The sequence below is a fragment of the Protopterus annectens genome, chromosome 8.part0, assembly GCF_019279795.1.
Source record: "Protopterus annectens isolate FY-2018-M chromosome 8.part0, PAN1.0, whole genome shotgun sequence".
NCBI lineage: Eukaryota > Metazoa > Chordata > Ceratodontiformes > Protopteridae > Protopterus > Protopterus annectens.
Genome location: NC_056741.1, coordinates 163,746,034 through 163,767,072, shown reverse-complemented (window position 1 = coordinate 163,767,072; position 21,039 = coordinate 163,746,034).

Below are 21,039 nucleotides of genomic sequence, written 5' to 3'. Positions count from 1 at the left end.
CTGTCATTAGTATATGTAGTAGTAAATCTAAGTCTCTCCATAAAGTTAGTCTTGCTTCTATAGTTGTTATCACATTGACTTTTATGATATTTATAAGACATTGTACATTCCAAATCCTGAGCTTCTCCTGTAACCTGAGATCTTATTTTCTTAACCATGAAGACATCATAGCCCCTATCAACAAAAATTCTCTCCATGTTATCTAATTCCATCTTACGATCCCTTTCATGCCTACAAATCTTTAACAATCTATTAAATTGACTCTTTACTATGCCATTGAAAACATGGCGAGGATGCATACTATCAAACTGGAGTATAGCATTCTTCCAACATTGTTATCTGTAGAGGGTTGAAGTCAATCTACCCTCTTGTATTTCTTTATTTTTCTTTATTCCTTCGCAGGGCAGTGTGCTGCATGATATATTGATTGATTTACATGCATTTGCGAGCACAGTAGCCCTGAAATTATGTTTTTTTGATAAAACAGAAGGTAACGTTAATGATTGTATAGTAGGAAATTATGTATGTAAACGTAAGAGTACGTTTTCACCTGTACTACCAGCACATGTTAAAAATTTTGTCAGGATGTGTGAACGAGATTTGTATGAATATTTTTTTAGTGGAGCTAGAAAATGTTTATACTTTAATATGAAGTCAGAAGAGAGATGCTCACTTCATAAACTTTCTTCTAACCCAGCTCTTACTATAAGACCCGCTGACAAGGGAGGGGGTGTAGTGCTGTTGAACACTGAGGACTATAGAGATTCTATGGTTAACATGCCTAGTGACCTTAACACTTATCTAAAGATTGATGCTTTGAAGCTAAACAGCATAGTAAAAGAAGTGAATGACACATTCTATGATTTGTTGATGTGCCGTCAGATAACGAAAGAGCTGTATGACTTCTTTTACAATGAAAACCCCAAAACACCAGTCATTAAAGGCCTACCCAAAATGCACAAGGCCATAGATCCCCCTCCCTTACGACCTATTGTTAGTGGTGAAAAATGGGTTACAGAAAATGTCTCAGTATTTTTAGAGAAGACACTGAGACCATTTGTCAATAACATTTCCACTATTTTGAAAGATACTTATGAACTTCTGGATCTGTTAGAAAATATTAATTTGGAATTTCAGAAAGGAGAACACCTATTAATAACCATGGATGTGAAGGACGTATTCACATGCATTCCTAATAATGAAGGCATTGATGCCATCAGAATGTTGTTCCAATGTTTTCCCACTATAGACTGCAATAAATAAATTTTAATCTGTCAGTTACTAGACTTGGTCTTGTCGCATAATGTGTTTGCATATGGGGATGACCTGTATCTACAACAAGCTGGTGTGGCTATGGGCACCCCATGTGCCAACACTTATGCAAACCTAGTAGTTCATCAGTGGGAGAAAGAGTTTCTCTTCACTCATAAAGATTTCAGCAAGGTGCTGATTTACAGACGTTTTGTGGACGATGTCCTGATTGTCTGGAATGGCACTCCAACAGAATTTGAGACTTTCATGAAACATCTAGAAACCACTAACAATTTTCTCAGGTTTACATTTGATGTTTTCTATGAATCAGTCAGCTTTCTTGATGTTAGTTTGAGTATACAAGAGGGTAGATTGACTTCAACCCTCTACAGAAAATAATGTTGGAAGAATGCTATACTCCATTTTGATAGTATGCATCCTCGCCATGTTTTCAATGGCATAGTAAAGAGTCAATTTAATAGATTGTTAAAGATTTGTAGGCATGAAAGGGATCGTAAGATGGAATTAGATAACATGGAGAGAATTTTTGTTGATAGGGGCTATGATATCTTCATGGTTAAGAAAATAAGATCTCAGGTTACAGGAGAAGCTCAGGATTTGGAATGTACAATGTCTTATAAATATCATAAAAGTCATTGTGATAATAACAACTATAGAAGCAAGACTAACTTTATGGAGAGACTTAGATTTACTACTACATATACTAATGACAGTACAGCCATTAGGAATATTATTCATAAGAACTGGGGTGTGTTGACCATTGATGAGAAGACAGCCATGATTGTTGGTCACACCCCTAGTTTTACTTATAAAAACAATAAGAGTCTGAAAAAGTTATTATGCACGAATCCAGGGAATAGTGTTTTAAACCATCCAGTAGCCCTGGGACAATTAGGCACGTTCCCTTGTAGAAAATGTAACTATTGTCAATATATATCCACTGATTTTGAGTTTATACATCCTACATTAGGTAGTTGTGTCAAACCAAGGTGTTATGCAACCTGTGAGACAACTGGATTGATATATTTAGCATCCTGCAATGAATGTCCTGCATTTTATATAGGACTTACAAAACGTAAACTAAAGCAGAGAATATATAATCACCTCTATGATATCAGGTGCAAGAACGAACTCAATGCACTAGCCAAACATGTTTCCGTGAATATTGGTCATGCCTTTTCTTTTAGGGTTTTACAGATTGTACATCCAGGGAACAGAGGTGGAGACTATATGAATTACTTAGAAAGTAAAGAGTTAGAGTGGATTTTTAAATTAAAAGCACATCACTCACCAGGACTTAATGCATATGTATCTATCAGGTCTTTTTTAGCTTCACGTAGATAATGTATATATTTTATAAATTTTATAATGGTTAAACAAAAATTATTTGATTTAATTAGTTATTTGAAGTTTTGACCATTGTTATTCATACACATACCAGTATGCTTCATGTAGTTTTAATATATGATTTATTGTATGAGAGGTTAAATAAATAGTTATTAATTGATTTAGGGTCATTTAATATATCTATATTATATATTTACATTTAAAATGCATCCAATGTTCTTAATAGTAGTTTATAAGTATGAAATTGTTTACATTATAGGTCATATTTTGGTTTTTAAAGTAATGGTTTTCTAAACTCTTTGAACACATGAGTTAAACGAGTGTATGTCTTAACACTTATACATACTGTATGATGGTTTAAATTTTCAAGGTATTAATTTTTCAACGAAACTGCATGCTAGAATGTTGTTTTATGTATACAAGTTGTAAATGTTTAAACTTGAGCAAGCTCTTTTCCTTCTTCTGTTGAATAGCTAGTTAGTTAATTGCTGTATTTAGATAGATTGATTAATTGAGTTTACCTGGTTCAATTTGGTATGATTGAGTCACAGTAACAATGCATAAAATCTCTTAGTTCTCTTGTGATTTATGATCTGAAGAAGCGTATGTACAATACGCGAAAGCGCTTGTCTCCATTAAAGTTTTATAATACTTTGCTACCTGTTTTCCGTTTCTGTGGTGAGACTGAACGTGTTTTTTGTACATATTAACATTACTGCAATATAACAGCTGAGCTGATTTGCGCACTTTTAAGCGAAGCCTACACTGTGTAAGCGCCCGTATGTTTTCCCATAGCTTAGCACTGCTTAGCTTTGCACAACCCTGTGCAAACACAATTAAAGCTGCTTAAAACTGCCTTAACCAGTCTATAACCGATAGCCCTTGTTCTGTCCAGCAACAAAATGAACAGCCCTTTTAGGTCTTGAATCTAGGACCCTGTACACTAAAGTCACAATACTTAACCACTACACCATGACCACTGTGAAGACAGCCGTTGCTTTTCCAATATATATCTGTCAATGCACATATTGATTTGTATTGAACAATTGCCTTTACTTCCACAGTTGTGTAGTTCTTGTTGTTAATATGACTGTTGCATCACATATGTTGTTTTACCATAATGTGCACATAGCAGATACATACAGTGAGATACATCTGGGAGTGTTTACACAACCGTGAGGCTTACACATGACAAGAATATGGATATATACATATAATTGGTTGATATATGTCTACATGTACATACACATGTATATTCATACATATGCCTGTATACACATCTGTATAGTGCAACATATATATGGCCATGTGAACATCTCTTCATATGTACACACACACACACACACACATATATGTATATATATATATATATATATATATATATATATATATATATATATATATATATATGAGTGTGTGTGTGTGTGTGTGTATATACAGATATATGCATATATAACTATATATGTATATACATCCTATGTGTACAGATATGCCTATTTATGTAGATATATATGCAGATATCTATAACTGTATGTACATACAGATCTATTCTGATATACCTATTACTGTCTATATATGTAGATATCCATAAGTATATGTGATATGTATTTCTGTCTGTATATGTGTAGACATATATTGCTGTGTATATGTATGTATATATCTGAGTGTTTGGATGTATGTATATATATATATATATATATATATGTACATATACATATCCATCTATGTATGTTGATATGTATATGTGTATATATCTATATAGATATATGGATAAGTATATATACATATATGTTCACCATATGTCCTGAACAGGGAGTGGAGCCCTACCTCAGCCTCAATAGTCCCAAGCTCTTAGTGCAAGGGGATGTCAGGTATGTATTGCAGGTATATATGTAGACTATTGCTACTGTGATGTGGTTGTCTTCACAGACATGTGTGGGAGGTCACATCTGCTTTTAACATGAGCGCCATTGGCCACAGACAGATATCCTAAGCACATCATAGTACAGTACCACTGCTAGTACAGTAATGATCCTGAGGACTATAGCAGAGATATGGCTAATAAATGTGGAGAGTTTGACACACTCTGATCAGTCCAGAGGTATACACAGAAACCCTTAGTGCAAGACATGTGGACCAAGCCTAACAATGTGGATGTTAACAGTCATGTAGATGGGTATATCACGTAAACACTGGTATACATTTGCCTCCATAGTTTATGTATTCACACAACCCTGTATGTCCTGACACATAATAACCACTTGTACAGAGGTGCCATGGCCACATACTACCCACTAGTTACTGACATACATCTGTACAGCATCCCATTGCTTTGTCCGACATACATGACTGTTATGGTGGCCTGGCAGCAGTACATCTGGCAAGTATTTGGACATAACATCACATTGGGTAAGTACACTAAGCTGCTAGGCATGTAACAAAGCACTGTGCAGGCTACAGGCAGACTGCCACAACACTGGCTTACATTTCTTATGGGGTAATACACATGAACCTGCATATATAGCAGGGTCTACAGGCATGTCACAGCACAGAGTAACAGACACCTGTGTGAAAGTGCATAACCTCAACCACATATGGTAGATAGGGTAATATTACAGTATATGGACTATCTGATCAACACCATCCTCCTATGTGCCACTCACACACTAACCCTACATATACTGGGCCACTACACAGTGTGGTCTGATGCCTGTCTGTGGTATGGGACATGTGTATTTGGCCCTACAAATATGTAAGCTGATAGGGTAACATACAGTGGAGCAGCATGTAACATCAGATAGAGCAGGTCCAAGAACAATGACATCTGCCACAGTCTGTACACAGGCCAAGGTACATATTCACAATACACACACTGTCGACAATCACCATAAGTACACAGACCTCGGTACTGTACACACAACCACAGAATGCCCTGGCTATGTCCTCAAAGATAACCCCTACTATACATAACATGTGTCGCAGTCTATCTCACTGGCTTGTTATCAGATATGATGTCACTAAATTATGGTGTATGGAACATATGCATCTCTTACTACATGACACATGTACACAGGTTGACAGAGTTCTGGCTAGAGGCACAAACACAGGGCCAACATTGACATGTTGCTGTGATAACCTCATAGATTTACTATTGTAACAGGGTTTGTTGTGACATATGTCCTATGAGGGATATGAAGTCAGTAACTCTCATGTCTGTCACCATGTACTGTCTGCAATCCTCACACTATGCTTCTGCAGTTCACAGATAGGTGCTCTGTGAGTAACACAAGAAACAAAAGGTACCACACACTGCCCAGTCTGCAGATTACCCTACAGCTGGGGGTTTCCTTAGAAACATAGCACTGTCATGACAACTATTAAAACATGTAGACCAGCCATATCCACACACACCCTGTTAAACCAGCATTACTCCAAATGCAGAATAGCGACACTTACATTCTGTAGTCATGTCAGGCGCATCCCCCTCCTGTGTGTTGGCCTGTTTCCACAGTGTATGTTGTTAGAGGTAAATCCCCAATCCATCTGTTATGCTGTTTGCCAAACAGATCTACGTCCTGCTCACAGTGAATGAAAAGGCCCAACACCAACATGATGTTCCTAGATATTGGAGTGTGTTTCCATGCAATTGGCTATGGGAATGTTACCACCGCTGTTCCACATGCAATCAGCTAGAGGAGGGCTGCAATTCATGCAGAGGCCATCAACTGATCATGAGCATCACTTACAAAACACATGCTGCTGCTTAAGCAAAGCAGGCGTAGGTTTCCATATCCATCACAGAGGGAGTGAGAGAGGCAGACAGAGGCAAAGATAGGTCAGGGAGGGGGTGGGAGAGTAAAACCTAAGCATGTTTGTGTCACACACCTACCAGTACATGGTATCAAACCCCTGACTGACTGTGTATTGCTATCATATGTCTATGCAGTTATTGGATGTGCCACATAGCTGATATGTTGAGGAGCTCTCCAAATGTATATGTGATGGTGAGTGACATCTGGAACAGTGATATGGTAGCGATACAGTAGGTGTAGTACACATGCCTGTCCACATGAATATGTATCAGTGTCAACACAACCATGCTATCTCAGGGACCCACACAAATTGACACACTGGCAGGGTCAGGAATACACCTCCTCACTAGTTAGTTTGCCACAATACAGTACTGTGCAGGTATCACATGCAATACAGGGGTTATCCAGAGGTTATATGGGCAAAGGGTATGTGGAGGTGTCTGACATCAGACAGCATGGTTCAGTATGCCAATGGGGGTTGTAGTGAGCATGAATGTGGTCAGAAGCATCATACACCACACACACACACAGACACAGGGTGCCAGTACTGACATGCATGGGTGCATTGCTTCATGGATGTGTAGTGGTTGACTGCGCCAGAAGGCTATACAAGGCTACATGATGGGTATTACCTTGGCATCAGGCCACATGACAATGATCTTCAGTGTGGCTCAGGGGTGTAGTGTCTGGATTGCCCCCCACAGGTGGGTATTGTATTCACCATGCAGTCACTTGGGTAATTATTATTTGTGGCCATTGCTGTGCATTGTTTGCCATGTATGTGTTCTTTAGTCCATGACATGGACGGTGTCTCAGATGTGCACATGTCCCACATGCATGTACAGTGACATGTGGAACTATACCTGAGGTGTCTGGCCCATGTTGTGTACACAGAATGTTATCATAAGATGTGCCAGTCCTGGCCTCATGTGGTGGGAACAGGTAATGGACAGCAGGTTGACACTGCACCTACAATGATAGCATGATACAGGTATTCCCTGGTGTCAGTGGCATCTGTCCATACAGGGCATGTGTTTAAGGCATGGTATGTCCTTTGTGGGTCACATTTGATGGCACCACAGGTGTTGCAGGTGTCCAGTGGAGAACATAGTGAAGGGGCACTGTCTGCATGTACATGCCTATTGTACTGACGGACAGGGTGCCATGCCCTCTGCAGTCTGCTGCAATCACACCATGGTTACTATCTGTGGGCAATATGCAGGGTATTACCACCATAGCGGTTGTTGCCTAGGCAAGTGTGTTTGTGTATGAGACATGGGTTGAGAGTGTTCTCTGGGTAATACAAGGGTTGCTAACTTTTTCTTCAGGCCTTGATGTCACATGTAGGTCTATGGATTGGCACCCCAGCCTCTCGTCTATTTCACATCTGTTATCCTTGTATGGTTATGGTGGACATTGTGTCATATAATAGGGCCACCATATAAGAAATTTGCAAAACCCGCTCCACAGTGAGTTCAGTTGTTACACACTCACGGCCACCTCCACACAGGATATGAATGACAAACACACACACGCACACACACACACACACACACACATGCCTGCCATGTCTGGGATTAGAACTCCTACCTAATTAGTTTATTACACTACAACACTACGCAGTTATAGGATGCACCATGGAGATTACCGGTGTATTCCTTCCCCAAAGGTGTATTTCACAGTGAATGACATCAGCAGCCTTGCCAAAGTAGGGCATTTGATCTATAGTGAGTGTGACTAGCCTAAAAAGCATTGCTCCCTACACAGACATAGAAACACACACACAAACAACTACACTTGCCATGTGTGGGAATAGAACCCCTAGCAGAGTACTATCTTACACTACAGCATTATGCTGTTATAGGACGTGCCATGGAGATTACCAGGCTGCACCTTTCCCAAAGGTGTAATTCACAATGAATGACATCAGAAGCCTTGCCAAAGTAGGACATTTGAATTGTAGTGAGTGTGACTAGCCTAAAAAACATTGCAACCCAGCACAGACAGAGACACACACAAACACATACAGTTGCCATGTCTGGGATTAGAACTCCTACCTAACTAGCTTATCACACTACAATAGTACGCAGTTATAGGATGTGCCGTGGAAATTACTGGGCTACACCTTTCCCAAAGGTGTATTTCACAGTGAATGACATCAGCAGCCTTGCAAAAGTAGGACATTTGAATTGTAGTGAGTGTAACTAATGTAAAAAGAATTGCTCCCTACAGAGACACGCACAGTTGCAATGTCTGGGATTAGAACTTCTAACTAACTAGGTTATTACACTACAGCATTACACAGTTCTAGGATGTTCCATGGAGATTACTTGGCTACACCTTTCCCAAAGGTGTATTTCACAATGAATGACATCAGCAGCCTTGCCAAAGTAGGGCATTTGAATTGTAGTGAGCTTGACTAGCCTAAAAAGCATTGCTCTCTACACAGACAGTGACACACACAGTTGTCATGTCTGGGATTAGAACTCCTACCTAACTAGGTTTTCACACTACAACATTACAAAGTTATAGGACGCGCCATGGAGATCACTGGGCTACACCTTTCCCAAAGGTGTATTTCACACTGAATGACATCAGCAGCCTTGCCAAAGTAGGGCATTTGATCTGTAGTGAGTGTGCTCCCTACATAGTCAGAGACACACACTTGCCATGTCTAGGATTAGAACTCCTACTGAACTAGTTTATCATACTACATCATTACTCAGTATTAGGACACACCACAGAGATTACTGGGCTACACCTTTCCTAAAGGTGTATTTCAAAGTGGATGACATCAGCAGCCTTGTCATAGTAGGGCTTTGGGGAGGGCAGTGTGTGTTCATGTGCCACAACCCATTCATCTAGAGGTTGACTCACCACATGCAGGCACACACAGGGTTATATTCCACAGGTACGTGTATACAGCTGTTAGATTACTACTGCCTTGTACAGTCATGTTGCACAGCTAGCACTTGCACCACATAGCCTATAATGCTGATGGATACCAGTGGCTAATTTCTACAGTGAGTGATATTTACACATCATGTGGTTGTAGCCATTTTACTGTGTGCTGGGTGGGACAGGCCTCATAATGGATGACTCTTTGTCACAGTCACTCTCTTCCACACATCTATGTATGTCTACTTTTGGCTTATTATAGTGTGTTGTCCTTGGATATATGTCTGTATTCCTATCCACTGTGTGTGCAAAGCATGACTGGTGCATACTGAGGAGTGTATGCACAAACATCTGCAACAGTCAGATATGTATGGTCCACTGTTGTTTGCAGACATGGGCTTCATTTGTTTAAATGTGTGAACATGCCCAGTATGCCCTTCTGTATTGAATGTGTGGATCCATTCCAGGTCATTTGTACTCCAGTGCAGACCTTTGTGTTGTACACCTACAGGTAACAAAAAAATCTGCAGGGTATCCATAGATCATTTGGCAGTATGGGGACAAACTGTGCAAGGGATAGTGTATACTGTAGTAATTGTGTCTGTGCTGCTTCTGCTACATGGTACTGGTGTTATTAGAGATATTCAGACATGTGTACTGTTATACACTGTGATGTTTTATGTCTATGTCCTCATGTACTATCAGGTGGACATTCTTGCTCACAGTGATGTCCTGGGGAACAAGGGTGAATGCAGCTGTGTTCAGTATTGTGAGCAGATGCCTACATGTTCATGGTAAGTTGTGCCATTCTAGAGGGGGAGCTGCAGACACTTGCTGCTGGGTCTGTGTATCCAGTTCAGCACCTTGGTACAGTGCTGGCAGAGGATCCCATACTTGTACATCCATCAACATGACAGTATGGCCTTAACTTGCTGTGGCAATACCTCACAGCTGTACAGATTCACACAGGTTACCCAGAGCCAGGGCCCATGAGTCAGGACATTGCCCCTATTGTGGTGTATGGGCAAGTTTGTAGCCACCCATTTATGTGTTTGCAGCCAGGGATAGTGTGTGCACACAACTGTGTGTCAGACCTTGCACATTCCATGCTGCCCATGCTCTCACCCCCCTATTATTCTATCCGCTGCCGTACATTATGCATACAATCTCTGATACTTTCCCTAAGGTTATCACCTCATCACAGTTTTGTTTCAGTGTTGGTCCACAGTTCATGCAGTGGGACATGATGGACATGTTACTGTGGTTTGTCCACATGGCCTTGCATATGGCTTATGTGGAGTGTGTTATGTTATTATGTGGGAGTCCATGACATAACATGCATTGGCAGTACGTGTGAGACACAGGCCTTTGGCAGAGGCCTGTAGGCCATTTGGTGGTGATGCGGGCCAGCTGTGGCAGGCCATTGCATTCTGTCAGTCCTACAATTCCAGACCATCATACAGTATATTTCCCTGGGGTGACAGGGTAGGTGTGCTAGGTGTTCATGCCAATACTTTCTATCAGTACTGATCAGGTGGTGTGGATGTTGGCAGGGTGCTACCTACAGCTAGGGACACACCTGCATGGGACACCTGCACTGCAAGCTGCATTCTGTCACTACTGCCATATAAAGCTGGGGGTCATATTGTACCCATTCCCAACAGCAGGGATATGACCAGAGAGGTACCTGTGGGTGGTGTTTGGGTGAGCTGGGTGCATGTGTGCTATGGACACTACTTGCATCTGACACACAGATATGCATGGGGAATTCCAGTTATGGTGGCATGTGCAGGTGCAGCAGCTGTTTCCCAATACATCAGTCCTACCACCTTTGTGATCTGCAAGTGTTCGGGCAGACTACACCGGTATTCCCTACTATAGGCCCAGATAATGTGATGCATACCTGCATGTACAATTCAAAGGGTGTGTCTGTTTCACAGTTGCACATTATATACTGTATGTCTGGGGTACTTTTCCCTGTGTACTGCTTGTATATCTAGTCCAACAGCCATGCCGTGTCAATCTTTCAGATGGTGACACATATTACCACCATGCATTTACAATGGCTTACTGATAGCATGTGTTATACTGATGGGAATTGTCTTTGGCACTGCAGTTGTGAGGACTTGGCCCTGTCATCGGGAGTAGTGGACAATGGCCACCAGGTCATACCTCAACATGCATACATACCACTCTCCTACAATATGAAACACACACCAACCTGACACACACATACCTTCATATTGTACAAATGCTACAATCTATCCTGCTACCTTGGTCACCTCTGGGCATCCGTGCTGCACTGGTATTATACCTAAACATACATGTTACTGCATTTCTACATCAGATTGGGGGGGCACACTTGAATGTTACAACGTGTGTACATCGGATTGGGGGGGCACACCAGACCATTACTACATTTCTATATAGGATTGGAAGGGACACACCTAACTGTTACTACATGTCTAAGTAGGGTTGGAGGGGCACACCTGACTGTTTCTACATTTCTACACAGTATGGGGGGCACACCTAACTGTTACTACATGTCTACGTAGGATTGGGGGGGCACACCTGACTGTTACCACTGTCTACATAGGCTATGGGGGGGCACACCTGACTGTTTCTACATTGCTACATAAGATTGGGGGTGCACACCTGACTGTTACTACATGTCTACATAGAATTGGGGCAGGCACACCTGACTGTTACTGCATTTCTACATAGGACTGGGGGACACCTGACTGTTACTACATGTCTACATAGGTTATGGGGGGCACACCTGACTGTTTCTACATTGCTACACAGGATGGGGGGCACACCTGACTGTTACTACATGTCTACATAGGATTGGGGGAACACGCTTGACTGTTACTACTGTCTACATAGGCTATGGGGGGCACACCTAACTGTTACTACATTTCTACATAGGACTGGGGGGACACCTGACTATTACTACATGTCTACATAGGCTATGGGGGGGGCACACCTGACTGTTTCTACATTGCTACACAGGATTGGGGAGGTGTACACCTGACACTTGTACACATTTGCTATGACTGTACTGGTACGTCAGGTACTCCATTACATTCTGTTTTCTAACCTATCATGCTGACTAGAGGCATGTCAGTGTACTACAGGTCCTACATTTGATTGACCTGTATATTAGTTTCTGACTTCCTACCCTTCAGAACTAACATCCCACTGCCTGAATTGATGTGGTCTGTCTGTGTAGGCCTGGGGGGGGGGGGCTACACATAGGCATCATTCAGTGGCCTTAGTACAGCCTTTGTTTGTGTTTGTCTACACCTGTCCTGCTGGCTGTGACTGTTGTTGGGTATGTGAACCTCCCTGACTGGCATGTGTGTGTCATATGGACACACATGTGGCCCAGCACATTTCCAGCAGTGGGTTTTGTTAACATGTGTAGTACTGGCTACTATGGTGACACCTGTATTTGTTACAGATCTTATGCTGCCACTATAGGTGTCTACTATCTGCTGGCATCCTATTCAGCCACCCGATTCCCTTGCATGCTCACATCTATACCATAGATACAAGTAACTACACATAAGCAATTGGTAAGAGGAGTGACTTACCTTGTGGGTGTGCCAGTATTGAGGATGGTGCTGGGGGCTGCCTATGCCGGATGCACATAGTACACTTCCTATACATGGTCGAGCACAGGTAATGTAATGTTTGGCAACTCTTTTACTGTATGTGCGAATCAGAGAGAGGTGTCATTCTCTGGGTCCCTAATGTGTCAGTGTATGTGCTATGCATTGCCTCTTTGCCAAGGCCATGGCATACTGGGCACGCCTCCATCTGCCTACTGGGGCAGGCTCAGGTTGTTCCTCCTCCGAGTCACTCTGTACCTGTGCAGGCCTTGGCATTGGTGGGGGGGCTGTGTGGCCCTGCCCCATGCTGTTCCTGCTGCAGCTGTTTCTGCAGGATCATATTGTGTAGTATGGCACATCGATAACAATTTAGGTACATGTAGCTGGTGAGTACTGCAAGGCTTCACCGGATGTCTCCAGGCACCAGAACTGTGACTTGAGCATCTCAAACACATGCTCTATTATGATTCTGGTCTGTGAATGTGCCTCATTAGGGTGTGTTTGCATTTATGATGGGTGTCATCAGCCACGGCTCCAGTGCGTAACCAGCATCCCCCACTAGGTGACCATAAGGGATGTCCCCATTGGCAAATCTCTGGTACAGCTGCATCAGATGCCAGATGTGGGAATCATGATAGCTTCCAGGGCAGCCAGCACACACATTCATTATAATGCCCTGGGCATCCCATGCAACCTGGCAGTTGATGGAGGGGAAGCCCTTGCAGTTGATGTAGACCCTACCCCACTCACTGGGTGGTGCTTTGATGTATATGTGCGTGCAGCCTATAGCACCCACCACCTCAGGGTATTCTGCTATTTGGTGGAAGCGATGCATATTGCTGGCCAACACCTCATGGGTGTTGAGGAAATATATGTACTCACTGGCATGTGCTGACATGGCATCTAGGAACTAGTGGAATACTCTGGATGCTGATGCCTGTGAGATCTCCATGATATCCCCAGTTGGGATTTGGGAGGTACCTGTGGCTAGTATTCCTAGGCCTACACATAATTTGGTATCCACTGGGATGGGTTCCCCTCTGTTAGTTCTGTGTGTCAGGTGTGGCCGGCACAGCTCAACAATTTGCTGTAGGAGGTCCCTGTCCACCCTATAGTGCCCCACTATCTTCAGCTCATGTAGCCCCTGGTAGGTTACCCTGGGTCTGTACACCCTTCTCCATCTCCTCACTGTGGGTTGCTCAGCAGCATTCACATCCTCACCACCCTCAGCCTCTTCCACATGTTGATGTATGATAGCTGCTGCAGCCCCTATCATTCTGTTGTTTTTGTTTGTTAAAATTTCCCCGCTTGTATACACCGGTGGTGTAGAGTATGTGGGAAAAACCAGAGGGAAAGGTGTTTGCATAGTTTATAGTAGTGTTCTGGGCTGGGCAAGTCTGCTGCCTGTGTAATTGGCTGGTTCTGATACATTTCACCTGCCAGCTATGCTAGTTCTCCTAGATTGCCTTCCTACTGCTGTTTTCCCTTCCCATTGCCTTCCTGTTTAAGCCTGGGGGTGTGCCACGCAAACTCAGTGCTCAAATGTGCACAGAGCTGCTATTTCCTGGTTTACTTTTTTTCCCCTTTAAACCCAGTGCAGGGCGCACACACCAGGTTCGGCAATGTACAGAGTGCTAGGCAGCCTCAGACACACCCCCTTGCTTAGCTCTGCTAAGCTAGGAGCAAACTTGAGCCACAGGGCTCGAAACCGCTTACAGTATGCCTGACATACCCCCCTGTGATGTCAGCTAACTCCTAGGTTTGCACCAAGCTATTCCTGCTCTTACACTGTTGGGTGCTGACTAGCATGCAGGGGAAATGTGAGATTCAGTATCATTCCCCTCATTTGCATAGGATTGCCTGCTGATTCATAGTTACATGTCCCATACTGAGACTCCCCCCTTAGCAGCCATTATTCACTGACCATGTTGTCTTCTGCCTGGCATTGGGTATAATGGCAAAATAGTGATTTTGGTTAGAATGCTTATTTTATGTTTTTTTTTTTCTTATTTTCCGACCGATCCCGTTTGCGCGCCGCTGCTCTACCCTTAAACAGCCGAGATCGGCTCAAAAAAAAATAAAAGTTGATTTTTTTTTATTTTTGCAAATGTTTTCCATGCCATTGTCCTTATAGTTGGCCATTGGCATGCTTTCTACGTGATATCCACCCTTTATTTGGAGCTGTCATGGCTCCGTTTTGTAATTTGCAGAAATGTACTCCGTTACTGGCGGAGTACATTTCTGCAGATTACACTAGTCCTGCACAGCCGGCTTCCAGCTTCCTGGATCACAAATTCACCTCATTTGCATGGATTTCTCCTGCAAATGGGGTAATTTGCATACAAGGGCTGAGTCCATGCAGGACTAGTGCAGGAGAGCTCGTGCATGTCCCTGCAGGTTATTCCTGGATCGCCCGGCAGACATATTGCCTGCTGAAGCTCCTGCACTAGTCCTGCACGCCATACGGGGCTTGCAGAATTTGGGGGTAAACCTAAATTTGATATGGCAATTGTTCATGTTGGATTGAACAACCTAAGCATGTCCCCATTTTGGATATGCAATATTACAAGGTATGGTGGGATTATTGATAACCCTGTCAACAAGCATGAGAAAAAAAACACATCTACTTAGGAAATCCTTCCATCACCTCATAGACCACCCATAAAAAGTGGCATTCAGTCAATGGATTAGGACATGGTGTTACACACTAGGATTCAGTCAGTCACCCTTGAGGGAAACGTTGAATTGAACAGTGCTATGTCATTGACAGGCTCCACATCTCTTCTTGAGAGTACTAGTAATGAAAACATTTTTCCATCCTCATTGTGTCTTTTTTAAACCTATTCAAATTGCAAGACAATAAGAAACAAAAAATAAACAAGATAAAAAATCAGAGGTGAAGCCTATCTCACTAAATGCCCGAAGTCTCAACAATAAAATGAGCGACTCAGAAGCTTTCCTATCCTTAGATTATGCGGATAGCTCTGCTAATGCATAAACATGGTTTAAAGATTTAAATCACATATCACAAAGTCCAAGGTTATATATTTTCTCTTCATCACAAATCTAATAAACAGTTGGTAATATCTTGACATTTATAAAAGAAAATGTAAGAGCCAGAGGCAAACAAAATGGTTTGGATTCGGAAAACTTTACTGCATTGTGCTGTGAATCTGCGTGATGAGTGGCCATATGCATGGTGTGTGTGTGATTCAGAGAGCCAAACTGCAAGACATGGTTTGTCCAAACAATTTGGCCAGTCATGCAATATGCTAATGACCATATAATGAGGCACTGTGTATGATAATGAGGCAAAACAGGATGCCAGAGTGATTTGGAAATGTTTAAATGTAATAAAGCTGCACCAGCAGTAATTTTGAACTCGTCTGTATGCCCATATTCAGACAAAGTTAATCATAGAATTATATTAGGGGGCTGCTGTATCCATAGTAAATGTGTAGCTGCAGGAGGCACTCATTGCAGTTGCTGTCCCCAGTGGTGTGTGATATTGCCCCTGGTGATGCTGGGTCATCTGACCATGCTTAACATTTCATGGCCTAATGTCGAAACCTGCTAAAGATAGTCCTGAAATACGGAGACTGAGAAGATCAAGGGACTCCAGCAAGTGCCTTACATAGACTGACTAAAGTTCCTGTCACTATACTCAGTATCGTATAGACTTCTTAGGGGAGATTTATGCCTGGCTTACAGAGCAATCTCCGACTCAAACTTAATGAATTTGCTGCACATCCGTAAATCAAATGGGACTAGAGCTAACCATTCCAGGGACCTAAATATGGCCTGCAACTTGAACAGGACATGCTGGAGGTACAGATTTGTCTCCTCATGACTGCAGCATCTTTGGAATAGGCTAATTCATGTGAGGAATAGTACCTCTATGACACTGTTCAAAAGGAACCTGGATGAGTGGATGGGGCACCATAATTTTATAGTGGGGATAGTGCCCACAACCCTCCTAGACATGGGCAGTCATTACTAAATACAATTATGGGTATCTATGATCCTATGAGTGGCCAACAGAATGGACTTACTTATGCCAAGATGCTATTTCTCGGAATACTCGCTTTTCTCCAAGGTATGGTAATCTTGAGTTTATATAAGTTCTGGGTGTGTTGGTGTGGCTTGTCCCCTTGCAAAAAGAAGTTTAAAGGAGAAGAGTGAGTCAGGGATTCATTCTCTGTTTTTGGTCTTTTTTTCCAGCTTGTTGGCACCTGGTTTTTTGACTGTTGACATCTCAGTAGGAAGCCCCATGGCATCGACATTATGGACTGGTGCTGTGTTGATAGGGACACCATCCAATGAATCATGGAAATATAGTGGCCTCACCTGCAGCCCCATGTAAGATGTGAAGTACTTATCCCAGTTAATAATACTAAGGCATGTGTGACTTTATATATATTAGCTTTATATATATTACCTAGACAGACCTTTCAGAGACCTACTACAGACATAGTTGGAGTATCTCAGGTCTCCACCTCGATGAATACTTCAGGTACTAAATGCCATGCTTCAGTATGTGGGGGAACATATGTGGTTCCCACATACCCCATTGGAAAGAGCCAGTACCATGTGAGATTTGTATGATACAGCTCATTTGCCCAAGGTACTTGGGACTGGGGACTGCTCATATTTGAAATAAAGGCACGATTTGGTGAAATGGGAAGTAGGTACATAATCTGAAAAGGGTATTACTCCATCAACTGCCAGAAGGGCTGTAATGCATAAGGGATTCACAATGTGTGCACAGGCCACCCAGGCAGTTTTCATGAATCCCACATATGGCACATGTGATCTGTACCAATGATTTGCAAGGGGTGACTTCTCACAGGGGCATCTTGTATGTGATGCCGGATTTGCCTTGGAACCCTGGTTCATGACACCCATAAGATAACAACACAATGCACTATCACAAACCAGAAACATTACTGAGAATGTGTTTTGGGGTGCTGAAGACATACTTTTGCTGTCTGGATTCATCCACTGATGCCCTGCAGTACGACCCTGCCACATGTGCCAAAATATTGACTATGTCTGCAATATTATACAATGTTATACTTGAGAAGTAGTTACAGCAGGATGGGCTCCTACAGAACCAACAATTCCCATTTACAACAGGCAGCAGAGGCTGAGTTAGATGAAGAGTCAGAGGTGGAGCCAGCAGCAGGGGATGACCATGCCAGATGGAGGTGGCCACAGTATGCTGTGGCACTAATAAAGAGGCAGCAGATTGCAGATAGTTTCACCACATAAGAAACAAGAGTTAAATAGATACACTACAGTAAAAATGATGCATGCAAAACCAACACCAGACTGTGTGTACCCATGCATAAGCTGGCCATGCTGTGCATGAAACATAGGTAATGCAGGTAGCAATGTACAAGGGTCAAGAAATGGTTATCATCATTCAGAAAGGTGGAGGAGGGAGTACAGTAGTGCATGCCTTTCACAGGGAAGTGTGTGAGTGTAAGCAATGAAAAGTATAAAAGTAAGTTCTTTTATGTCAAGTGTCAGAACTGGTATGTATGTGTTGGGGTGAATGCTGACAAAGACAAGGGTTAGTGGATGTGTGTGATGTGCTGGGAGCTGTGGTGGTGTGAGTGTGGGTTTACAGGGAGATGACATCAGCAGTTCATGCAGCACTGTGGCTCACCCTACTGGAGAGGTCCAGGGCATGCATAACAGCATGTACAACTTCCTGTGTGTCACTCATCCTTCTCTAACACATAAGACAAGTGGGGGGGGGGGTTCATTTATAGGTTCATAGGTTCATAGGTAGGTACTAGGCTATTGGCGCTAGGGCCTATATAAGCCTAGCCAAAGGTACCCTGGCTTTCGCCACCCAAGAAAATTATTTTCCTGTGCCACTGTTTAGATGTTTTAATACATAGAAACACATCAGGATGGATAGCAGCATCATAAAGTATGAACAAACTAGTTAACAGACAGAGCTTACATACATACATGCTTACATCTCAACACCTTAATACAAAATGGCAGTCTAACTTGCACATGCTCAGTATTTATGCACTTGTGTAAGCCCTTGGATAGCTTCTTAAAGGTACATACACATATTGATCTACACTGTGCATGTACTCATTCAGAAGAACTGGCTGTTCCAGGAATTCACTGGCTGTAGCATGACTCTGACTAGATGATGGTGTGTTGTTTGATCACAAGTGATGTCTGCTAGGGGATGTGCCAGCATGATGATGGCCATGCTGATGAGGACAGGCACTCCTGGGAGTAGACACCACTAAAACAGTTGTTCATCTGGAAGTGCTAGCACTGCCGTAGTGGGATCTCTAATGTCCAGTGGAAGTGCTAGCACTGCAGTAGTGGGATTTCTCATGTCCAGTGGAAGTGCAAGTACTGCAGGAGTCAGATGTTGTACGCCCATTGGAAGTGCTAGTACCGCAGGAGTGGGATCTCACACATCCATTGGAAGTGCTAGCATTGCAGGAGTGGGATCTCACACATCCACTGGAAGTATTAGCATTGCAGGAGTGGAATCTTGCAAATCCATTGGAAGTGTTAACACTGGAGTGGGATCTCACATATCCATTGCCATGTTGGCTAACATCTGTTGATGTAGCAGATGGCCAGCTATGAGGATAGCCCCTCACTCCTCTCAGAAGACCGAAAAAATATATTTCACTGTCCCTTGCATCATTCAGTCTAGCCAATGAATCACACACATATCGAACATGCACTTCTCTATGTCAGCATGTACAGCTTGGATCACCCTCACTATCTCTGCCATGACATTAATGGCTCTAGCCTGTACATCCTTGACTGCCTGCACATATGTTGGATTGTGGCTACTGACACACCAACCTTTGGAGGAGGGTGGTAACTATGCCTCTAGTAAACACAATTACCAACCCTCCTGTGTGGACCTCTCTGCTCATGAGTGCTAGGGGACATCTGTCTACTAGGGGCACAGCACACTTCCTTGATTGATAGTGTCCCCATCAATGTGTTTTCTCTCTGATGTTTAGGTAGTCTGGGTATCCACAAGCATAGAGACTGTGCCCATGCTCTGTGCTGGGGATGCAGTGGTCACATTCATTGTGTCAAACACACATTCTGTACCCCCTGACTGTGTCAGCTCATCCTCACCATAATTATCAGGGACTACAGATCCTCCAACATCAGATGGGGCAGTTCCATGGTGCTGATGATAGGAAAGTAATCACCTGTGAGTACACGGAAGCACATGTCCAATGTAAGTATGATCCAGTACCAGAACAACACATGCAGCTGAGATTTTTATAACTGTAAATATAATAAAAACTAATACAAATCTTGTGCAGATGGTTGTGGCAGTTGAATCCCTGATGTACCTGTGTAATGTAAGTTAGACAGATTTAATGAAGGTTTATAGTGACTAAGAAGTAAAGAAGACTTGCAGGTATAGATACACTGAAATAGGACTACATACTTGAGGCATCTGCAATGCATGCTCCATGGGGCCCTACCCAGCTTTGCCCCAACATCCAGCACCACATCATGGGACTTTGCGGAAGTGGTACTGCCTCTAGGATAGGCCAGGAACTCTGTCATCTCTATAAGAGGTGGTTAATTTGATGAAACACCACCTGCTGCTGTATGCTCCAGTGTGCCATGGCTTCTGCTCTGTGGGTGGCACTACAGACCATATCTGTGGCCTCGTGAAAATTGTCAAAAATATCACAATTACAATAACAATGGCAATAATGGACAACAGCTTTGCTGAGGTGAACCTGAGCTGAGTGGACCATGCCTGTTTTTTGTGAGCAGCAAATGAGATCTGAGGTAATTTGGGGGACAGAAGAGGGTTATGGGTAAGGGGAGGAGCCTGCTCTGTGGATCCCAAAGTTTAAAAGCATCTGAAGTCGAATCTGCAGTCAGATCCAAAACCCATCCATTGGGGATGGATGGAAAAAGTGTCAGAAAAATATGTATTAGTGTATGTATTAGTAATATGCTTAGTGCATTTAAGGCTTGAAAAGGGTTAAAACGTTTATTCTATTTCACACTGCATACAAATTGCAGAAGCTTTCTAACCTTGTATTGTCATGGAATATGCGCAGCTA